Below are 11,003 nucleotides of genomic sequence, written 5' to 3' on the forward strand. Positions count from 1 at the left end.
CACTATCTAGATAATAATTTCCCTTTCAAATAAACTTATAATTTCAATTATTTTTATGTTTTATGTTTAAATTAGTATATATAGTGCAATTACTAATTGGTTTTGAGTTGGATTTAGTTGTTTTCATATAATTATTTCTCTGAAATAAAGCAAAATTGAAATCTAAAACTTTGTCACAAGATAAAACAGACATCATTATTTTTAGTTATAACTCAATTTTGACCAAAACATTTATTTACTGCAGTTATAGGCTTTGTAGGGCAGCACAGAGAAAAGCTTCCACACTTGCAGGTTCTAAAGGGAGCATTATACTACTAATTGGTGAATTTTTACGGATTTTGACCCTAAATTTTACCATTAAAAATAAAGATTTTACCATTAAATATTACAGTATATTTCTGTCAGAGATGTAGTGTTTAGTACATTTGACAGCTAGAAAAAAAAAAAAAAAAAAATGCAAAAATGATGTTGCTACAAACACAGTGCCAGTGTATTTTACAGTGGCATAAAGTATTTTTTTTAAATACAAAAAATGTAAAAAAAAAAAAAAAAAAAAAAAAAAAAAAATATATATATATATATATATATATATATATATACTGTTTTGGCTGATATATACATTTACGGTGTTTCATTGTTACTGAAACTGAATTAACCTATTTATCATTTTATTATTATTATTATTATTATTATTAATAATAATAATAATAATAATAATAATAGGCCCCCACCCAGGCCTGTCTGGGGGCCTGTATGGGGGCCTGGGTGGAGGCCTGTGTGGGGGCCTGGGTGGAGGCCTGTGTGGGGGCCTGGGTGGAGGCCTGAGTGGGGGCCTGAGTGGGGGCCTGGGTGGAGGCCTGTGTGGGGGCCTGGGTGGAGGCCTGAGTGGGGGCCTGGGTGGGGGCCTGAGTGGGGCCCTGTGTGGGGGCCTGGGTGGAGGCCTGTGTGGGGGCCTGGGTGGGGGCCTGGGTGGAGGCCTGAGTGGGGGCCTGGGTGGAGGCCTGTGTGGGGGCCTGGGTGGGGGCCTGAGTGGGGGCCTGAGTGGGGGCCTGGATGGGGGCCTGTGTGGGGGCCTGGGTGGAGGCCTGTGTGGGGGCCTGGGTGGGGGCCTGGGTGGCGGAACAGGTGACGGCTCTGTTTGTCGCCCCCTTTTGTTGGGAGCGGAAGGGAGAGTGCTCTAATGAGAGAGGAGGCCTGGGGCTCGCCATCTGCCCACGGGGCTGGGGATTGCCAGAGTCACTGGGGTTTTGCCAGGTAGAAAAGATGGAAATAAGCTTATTGGTGCTGGTGGTCACTTGTTAGTTGGTGATCCGCCAACGGAAGCTCACTCTGCTGTCATGTTCGCTTCATGTGCTCCGGGTAAAAGACTCCTACTACTGAAAGCTATTTCTGGAAGTTTTTTATTTTGAAATAGAAAAATGCATGCTGATTCGGAGTTCAAATGAGAGAAAAAAAAGCTGAGTTTAAAAGGGAAAATTCACTCAGAGGTGATGAGATACACACCCACACACCGATACTGTGTGGGTGTGTATCTCAAAAAACGTAATTGTCACAGCAGCAGAAGTAGTGCATAATATACAGTCATGGAAAAATCAAACCCTAGACCACCCTTTTTCTCTAATTTCTTGTTCATTTTAATGCCTGGTACAACTAAAGGTACATTTGATTGGACAAATATAATGATAACAACAAAAATAGCTGATAAGAGTTTAATTTAAGAGCTGATATCTCAACATTTTTCATGTTTTTCTAGAAAAGCCACGAGCACTATTGTTATACTGTGGATTTTTTCTTCTTCCTCGTCCGGATGCAATTTCGTCCCGCTTCGAGTTGTGGGACAAATTATATATCAAAACGTGTGGTATGATCGGGATCGGTGTGCTATTACTTTTCTCTATGGAATACGAATTTCTCGCGACGTAAGTCATTGAAGTGAATGGGACTGCCGAAAAAAAATGAGCGAAAAAGAACAATAATTGGAGATTTTCAAATGTCTACTTCTCCGGCATAATTTCACCTAGAGACTCCATTTAACCTTTAAACAGTAGACACAAGTCTTGTGTATTGGTGTATTAATCCACCTTTCGATAGGTCAGTTATAGTTTGGGCGTAGGACGCACAGATGCGCCACCAACACGCACCAACAGCCTCATTGGCTCCCATATTAAAAAACGCAGGAAGATTTCTGTAGAAAAGCATATTTAACAGTTTTTCAGATCGCTCTTCCAAAGCTATTTCTTCAGTTTTCTTCACAAAAACCATATGTAGACGTTCAGGAAGAACTCAGGACGCTCAAAGTGAAGTCAGATCAATGATAGGTATTATGGTTTTGCCAAAAATGCTTTCTGTTCGAGGCCAGAAATTCCAGTCTGTCCACCTCTGGCTGCTGTCACTGTTCCGGGACATTCGACAGGTGGCAGTTAATTCTGTTGATTGCTCTGCTCTGATTGCCTTTGATCCTTTGATGTGATTACAGTTACAGATACACATGTTTCACGCACACACATTTTAAGGTTAAAGGTCATAGGTTGCTGTATAAATAAATACTTGAAAAAGAATGCTTGTTGTAGGTGTGCTCCTTGTATATAATATAGTATCATAACATTACTAGTATTAATTGTTTGAAATCTCTTGAAGAATCTCATCATAGTGTACACACACCGGCAGTAGCCCCCGTGGCCCTTTCACAATTTCCCCAGAGGAAATTTTCTAGTTAAACACTTAAATACAGCATAAATTATGGGCAGGAAACATCCACTTAAAGGTATTTACTGTAAGAGGAAAGCAGCGATGTTTTTTTATTTCCTTCGTTTAGCTCAAAGTCCAGTCTGAATCTTTTCTTTCTGCCAGCGCTCTCTGCAGCACCTTGGACAGACTGTGTGACTGGATGTTGGCATTTCTCCCTGTTTATGTTTGTGTCTTGTGTGTGTGTGTGTGTGTGTGCTGTGCTCAGCGCGGCATGTGTGGGAGTGGGAGCAGTCATGTTTTAAGACCATCTGCTCCTCTGAGTGTTTTAGTGGGGGCCTTAGCTTGTGGTGGACCAGCGCGCGTCACAGGCAAACAGCAAAGCTCAAGCTGTGAGCGGGCCTGTTCCGGAAAAATTCCTCCAGTTTCTGCTTCGCACAATGGCCACTGTTCTGCTTACAAGGTTCCCATTCTTTCCAGGAGCCACGGCGAAGCCTCTTGTACACGGGCCGCAAGACGATATTCACAATGAAAATGTTCTTCTTGGCACAGTTGAGTGTTTGTGTGAGCCGTTTGGTTTGTGTGAGCAATTTCAATAATGTAAAATGACTCATAAAAAGGTGTCGTGGCCTGATTTGGCAGAGCTGATTGTTCAGATCTGCATCTGGATCCCTGAAGCGTGATGAGGAATAAGTAATTATGTTGAGGTTTGATTACCTTAGATATTAGGAGGAAGAGAGAGTTTTTAGAAGGCAGCAAAAAAGAAAAGAAAAGCATTAGATGAAGACAAACAAGCACAGATTTACTTTAAGATTACATTTTCAAATATACAGTCATGGAAAAAGTGATTAGACCACCCTTGTTTTCTTCAGTTTATTGTTCATTTTAATGTCTGGTACATCTAAAGGTACATTTGTTTGCACAAATATCAAGATAACAACAAAAATAACTCATAGAGTTTAATTTAAGAGCTGATATCGAGACATTTTACATGTTTTTCTTGGTAATAACCAAAATATAATAGTATAAAGAAAACCATGGAAAATGGCTGTATCTATTACAGAGACATGCAAAATGACCACAAGAAGCAAAAATAGGGCAAAGAGACCAAACAAGTACACAGAGATGCAAAGCGGGTGGAAAAGAGACACAAAGTAACTACAAGGAGGAAAAATGACTTAAAAAATGGAGCAAAAATAACAATAAAAAAAGTGGCTAAACAACTACATTCATGAAAAAAATGATTAGATCACCCTTGTTTCTTCAGTTTGTTGTTCATTTTAATGACTGGTGCAACTAAAGGTACATTTGTTTGGACAAATATAATGATAACAACAAAAATAGCTGATAAGAGTTTAATTTAAGAGCTGATATCTAGACATTTAACATGGTTTTATTGATACTGATTTTGGTTATTATCAAGAATCTCTCCATGACTGTAGATGTAAAAATGACAAAGAAGACACAAAATGACCAAAAATAGATGTAAAAAAAATACCAAAAAATACACAAATTTATGGAAATAGAAACAAACTGACCAAACATAGATGTAAAAATGACACAAAATTACCAAGAAGACACACAATTACCAAAAGAAAAGACACTAAAAAAGTACAATATTACCAACATAAGACACAAAAAGACCAAATAATCTAAGGTAAACTGTTACCCAGCAGAACAGCGTCTAGACATTTTCCATGGTTTTCTTGATAATAACCAAAATCATCATCAATAGAACCATGTTAAATGTCTAGATATCAGCTCTTAAATTAAACTCTTATAAGCCATTTTATCATATATTTGTCCAAACAAATGTACCTTTAGTTGTACCAGGCATTAAAATGAAATCATTTTTTCAATGACTGTAGTTACACAACGTTAAAGGCACACTATGCAGGATTTCCCTTACTGTTTGTAAATACAAAACTCAAACGTGGCCCCTCCTCCCCGGCTCAATGAAAGTAAAAAATAAAAAATAAAAACAGATTCACTCTGATTTTGGGACGAGCTCTGTCCGTTTGGAAGCTTGCTATAGTTGCGTTTTTTGGAGGTTTTTTGGTGCTGCGTCCGCTATTTTCGTAGATATGTCGTAAACACAGCGTAAAGAAAATAACTCATTACGATATTTTTGTTGTTATCATTATATTTTTCCAATAAAATGTACCTTGGCATTAAAATGAACAAGAAATTGAAGAAAACAAGGGGTAGTCTAATCATTTTTTTCCATGACTGGTAGATAAAAAGTATCATTAAACACTAAAATACAGCATAAATTATGGGCAGGAAAAAAGAAAAGGGTGGTCTAATATTTGTTTCCATTGCTGTAATGTAATCTTTGTCTTATTATTACTACGTTTCTGTTATTTCTTGTCTTTTCTTTTGTACTTCTTGCTTCTTTCTTGGTGTTTAAAACATGACACTGTTCTGTTCAACTGGATGCACATTTAATGTATACATGCTGCCTCTATGGTAAAGGACAAAGGAGCAGGCTTATAAAAGAGTAGAACATAGGAGATGCAGAGGAAGGTCACATATCTGCACCCCCCCACACTGAGGAGTGTGTTGGCCTGCCTTATGCACCGTGTGTGTGTGTGTGTGTGTGTGTGTGTGTGTGTAGGGGGGGTTATGGCATGCCGGGTATTCGTTTGTACGTGTCTCCGGAGCGTCAATGCAGCATTCTCCTCCTCAGCTCCTCTCCACGCTGTTTACGGAGGGATTCCCTTGAGGTTATCCACGGCTCGCTCAATGCCATCACTTGGCCTGAAGCCTTTTGGACACAGTGACTCACCCGACATGTAACAATGAGAGAGGAGAAAGTGGCACTTGGAAAAGACAAGTTGCCTTTGTTGCTCTTACATGTAAACGAGGTGGAGCTCTGAGTGGATCCGTGCTTGTGCACAACCGCCTACAGACATTCCTCACAAGGGAAAATATTTGATTTGCATATGGCTGGAAAGATCAATGATCATGCCCTGAAGCCTTTTTTTTTTTTTTTTTTCATTTATGAAATTCAAATGTATCTAGATTTGGCTTCAGAACACAGAACTGCATTAATAAGGTTTGTTTAGGTGGTGGTTTTAACAACATATCATACTAAAACAACAGGTTGATGACTCTTAGAATGACATATACTGTACAGGTGCATTTCAATATATTAGATTATGATAGAAAAGTTTATTTATGTCAGCAATTCAGTTCAAAAATTAGAAAAAAAAACACTTTATATAGATCCATTACACACAGAATGAAACATTTCATGTCTCAACATATTTAATTTCTTCTCATTATAATGATTATGGCTTACATTTAATGAAGACCCTAAAATTCAGTGTCTCAAAAAAATAATAATATTACAAAAGACCAGTTATAAAAAGTATGTTTCATATGTTTAATATAATTTAAAAAGGTAGCCGAAAAACAAACCATTTAGGATAACTGGATTTGTCACGTGACAAATATTCACTGAAAATCCAACAGAACTGCAGGATTATTACACAGAGCCGAGGGGAGAGGACAGGAGAGGCTGCATGTAGAGGTTGTAAAAATGCAAATAGTTCAATATGTTTAGCATGTGGATTTTTCTAATATTCATGACACATGTGTTGTATATATAAATTCCAAATTGTTCAAATTTAAAAAAAAATAATTTATCAGAGAAATTCATCTAACATTTTTTCTTGTTTTATGATTTACAGGTGCATCTCAATAAATTAGAATATGATAGAAACGTTTATTTATGTCAGCAATTCAATTCAAAAATTTGAAAAAAAACACATGATATAGATCCATTACACACAGAATGAAACATTTTGTGTCCTAATTTATTTAATTTCTTCCAATTATGCCTTACATTTAATGAAGACCTCAAATTCAGTGTCTAAAACAATTTGAATATTACAAAAGACCAATTTTAAAAAGCATGTTTAATATGGAAATGTTGGCCTCTGAAATCTATATGACTCAATACTTTGTTGGGGCTGTTTGACTTTAACTACTGGAAATGGACTTTTCCACCATATTCTAATGTATTGAGATGCACCTGTATGTCTTTAAAGGTATAGTATGCAGGATTTCCCTAAAAAAACAAAACAAGATATACACTACAATACAAAAATTACCCCTCTCTATCATCCCTTGTGATGCACAAGAAGTGAGTTTATATCTGCAGAAGCTCTGCCTTCTTCCTCTATTCTCTCTTTTCATTTTCATTATGCTGTGTTCTGGAGATATCCACCAAATCAGCAGACACAGCACCAAAAACTTTTTTTTTGTTTTTTTACTTTCATTGAGCCGGGGAGGAGGGGCCACGTTTGAGTTTTGTGTTTACAAACACTAAGGGGAATCCTGCATAGTGTGCCTTTAACGTTGTGTAACTACAGTCATTGAAAAAATGATTAGACCACCCTTGTTTTCTCTAATTTCTTGTTCATTTTAATGCCTGGTACAACTAAAGGTACATTTGTTTGGACAGATATAATGATAACAACAACAATAGCTGATAAGAGTTTAATTTAAGAGCTGATATCTCAACATTTTCGATGTTTTTGTTTCGATGTTTTCCATCAGCTCTTAAATTAATCTCTTATCAGCTATTTTTTGTTGTTATCATAATATTTGTCTAAACAAATGTACCTTTAGTTGTACCAGGCATTAAAATGAACAAGAAATTGAAGAAAAAAATAATAGCGGTCTAATATTTTTTTCCATGACTGTATTTTGTTGAATTAAGGCAACAATACTGCTTGTTTAGGTTGAGGAAAACAGTATGGTTCTGGGTTAAAATATCTGTGTGATATCGTTACGTGAATTGGTACATTATGTGACATCACAAAGCCACTAAAGTTCACTAAACAAGATAGTCTCGAACATTAAAGTCTTGTTTTTGTTTGACTCAACCATCCACTACGACCTCCTCCATCTACGGACTTTGTCGCTCTTTATACTATCAAATTACCTTTTTCTTTCCGTCATAATTACTACGACCATACGAATACAAATACGAAAACTTTATTATCCACTGAGTGGAAATTCCTCTTTGGTTTCACCATGAACAAGTAAAACAATAAAGAAAAAAATATTTCAAGGATATAAAATAGCCTACAGCAAGAACTGTACTTCACACATCACCCATTCAGGTACAAAATTCCATAAAAGCACACCACAGTACAAATCAAGTTTACAAATGTAGGTTTGAGACCTGCCTCATTCAGAGAACCTGCTGTGCAGAGAAACCCTCAGCAAAGGGAAAAAAACAGGAGTAAACAGGGTATAACCCTACCATTGTACCTAAAGTTTCAACTGAACAACAAATGCAAATATGTGTCGTAATAAGCTTCTGGTATGTTTTTTTCCTTGAAGACAGTCTCGAGTTTGAACAAATGAATGTTTCTAAGATCAAAATCTGTGATGTAGATCTGTAATTTACATAAGACACACATTCATCTCACAAGTTTCATGTTCCTCCTACTCTCCGTATGTTGCTCCAATGCAAAGAGATGTTGAGTCATCGCTCCGTCACCGTGCAGTGTTTGTGCTTGTGTCCTGGGCACCACTAACACAAAACAGTTCAACTGATGTCAACCTACTTTTCTTTAACCTCAGAGAATGAGGTATGATTAAGGCCCAGAGTTCAAGGCACCAAGACACACGGGACAGATCAGGGAATCGGAGGACCAGAAGAGAGGAATGCTGAGTGGGCCAAAGGACAGCTCCAGAAATGCCTGAACGCATATTCAGAGCTGCCCACGACACATGTAAACCAGAGCTCGCACAGACTCCCTCTCTTCCCCTTCCCCTTGTCTCATTCTAACATCTCTCTTTATCTTTTCTTGTCTGTCGTTTCCCACAGAATCTGACATCAGAGCAAAGACGACCAACTCGGGGAGAACGAGCCCAACGTGAAGACGAAGAAGTCGGGACTGAGAGGGAGCAGGAGCCTGGTGCTGAGGCTGGTATGAGGCAAGTGTTTTCTGTGTGTGCGTGTCCAAGTGTGCGTGTCCAAGTGTGCACACGTATGCCGTGTGGTCCGTGCCAGCCGTTAGTCTGCCCCATCAATGAGGCCGTTGTTGGTTGGGGGTTGGTGGTGGTGTCAGTGGCCCGGCCTGGCGGCTCGGCTCCATTCTCTGCTGCCGTTGTTGCTGATGCACGGCCTCGCTGCCTGGACACGCTCGCCCGACTCTTCTCTTGGTCTTTTGTTGCAGTGCAGATGGTGGAGCTTGACGCAAACATTGGAGAAAAGTTGGGATTGTCATCGCCAACAGTTGGGTCATTATGGGGCCAAGACGTCTTGAAATGTGACATCTTTCTGTGCGAGATGTTTGTTTTTGAAACAGCTGTAAGCAATACTGTAATGCAACCGATGTGTCATATGTGGAAGGGGTCACTCTTAGTGACAATCCTACTCCTAACTCCTATTTACCCCCTAAATCTGCAGCTTTACGGAGCTTTACAACAAGTTTTAACTTATTGTGAAGCTTTCGAGTTGTTTTGGTTCTCTCTCAAAGATCTTATAGTCAGTCACATTAGCTTGTCGATCACATTAGCCGGTCACATTAGCCGGTCGGTAATATTAGCTGGTCACATTAGCCCAACGGTCACTTTAGCCGGTCGCAGAAGCCGGTAGGTAACATTAGCCGGTCAGTAACATTTGTCGATCACATTAGCCCGTCGATCACATTAGCCGGTCGAGTAGCAGGTCACATTAGCCCATCGGTCACATTGGCCGGTCACAGAAGCCGGTCACATTAGCCGGTCGGTCACATTAGCTGGTTGCATTAGCCAATTGCAGTAGTCGGTCACATCAGCTGGTCACAATAGCCAGTCACATTAGCTGTTTGCATTAGCCAGTCACATTAGCCAGAAACATTAGCCAGTCACATTAGCCAGTCGCAGTAGCCGGTCGGTCACATTAGCCGGTCACATTTTGAATTATGACGTTTTAAAACAGTAGTACTGGTCCACAGTATCAACATGCAATTGTTTACAACATAAACAGAACTGTTATATTTCATAAGATATCATATGAACCATTCATGTTGATCAAGTGGCTGGAAACAAACACAAATGATAGCTTATATTGCTCCATAAGTGCTGGATGTTTAAATAATCAACAATTTCACCATGTCAAGCTAAAAGGTGATGGTACAGTCATGGAAAAATTATTAGACCATTGTTTTCTTCAATTTCTTGTTGATTTTAATGCCTGGTACAACTAAAGGTACATTTGTTTGGACAAATATAATGATAACAACAAAAATAGCTCGTAGGAGTTTAATTTAAGAGCTGATATCTAGACATTTAACATGGTTTTCTTGATAAAAAACTAAATCATTATCAAGAAAACCATGGAAAATGTCTAGATATCAGTTCTTAAATTAAACTCTTATCAGCTATTATTGTTATTATCATTATATTTGTCCAAACAAATGTACCTTTAGTTGTACCAGGCATTAAAATGAACAAGAAACTAAAGAAAACAAGGGTGGTCTAATACTTTTTTCCCCATGGCTGTATGTCTTTGTTAAACTTTTTTTTCTGCTGCCCCCTAGTGGCCAAAAAAATAGCTTGCAAGTTTAAAGAAGAATGGCAGATGGGAAAGTAGAAGGCAGCTATTTGCCAAGTGAAAATACTTTAAGTGTTTAAGTATCTATGCATTTGTGACTGTATGGTGCATGATGAGGTGCATGACAAATCCATGGCTGCTTGCAATGTTGAAAACAACAGCATTTTCCACTTCTTTCCACCAACAAGGCTAATATTGGCCGTGGATTCTCCGGGGGATGTTGGGACGTGTTAATCACGAAGCTCTAATACACAATCCTCTCTTAGGCCTGCCATCTGCACACACCGGCTGCTGCAGCATGAGGCTCAGTCCTCTGCTTCGACTTCTGCATTTAAAAATTCAACACTCACTGCACAAGTAACAGTCATCATGATCACAGTATACATTTATATTGCATTAAACCAGTTGTAAATGTCTGGGAAAAAAACATGAAAACACGATTAAACATTAAAAAACCAAACAATCAAGAATATTAGATAATGCAGTGACATTAAAACAACACTAAAAACAATATTTTCCAGTGTTGCGTTACCTTTACCTGCCTCAGACTGCAGACTGTTGCAAGTTCACATTGTTTTCAGCCAACAGATGTTTTAAATACACACCACAGCAAAAATCATTGTCTGTCAAAATCTGTCAAACAATCGAAGCAACCTGAGATATTACTGTGTGAGCAGTTAATGCTAAGTGCATTAATACAAGTAATAAAGGTACATTTGTTTGGACAAATATAATGATAACAACAAAAATAGCTCAT

This window comes from Centropristis striata, chromosome 8 (genome assembly GCF_030273125.1).
Source record: "Centropristis striata isolate RG_2023a ecotype Rhode Island chromosome 8, C.striata_1.0, whole genome shotgun sequence".
NCBI lineage: Eukaryota > Metazoa > Chordata > Actinopteri > Perciformes > Serranidae > Centropristis > Centropristis striata.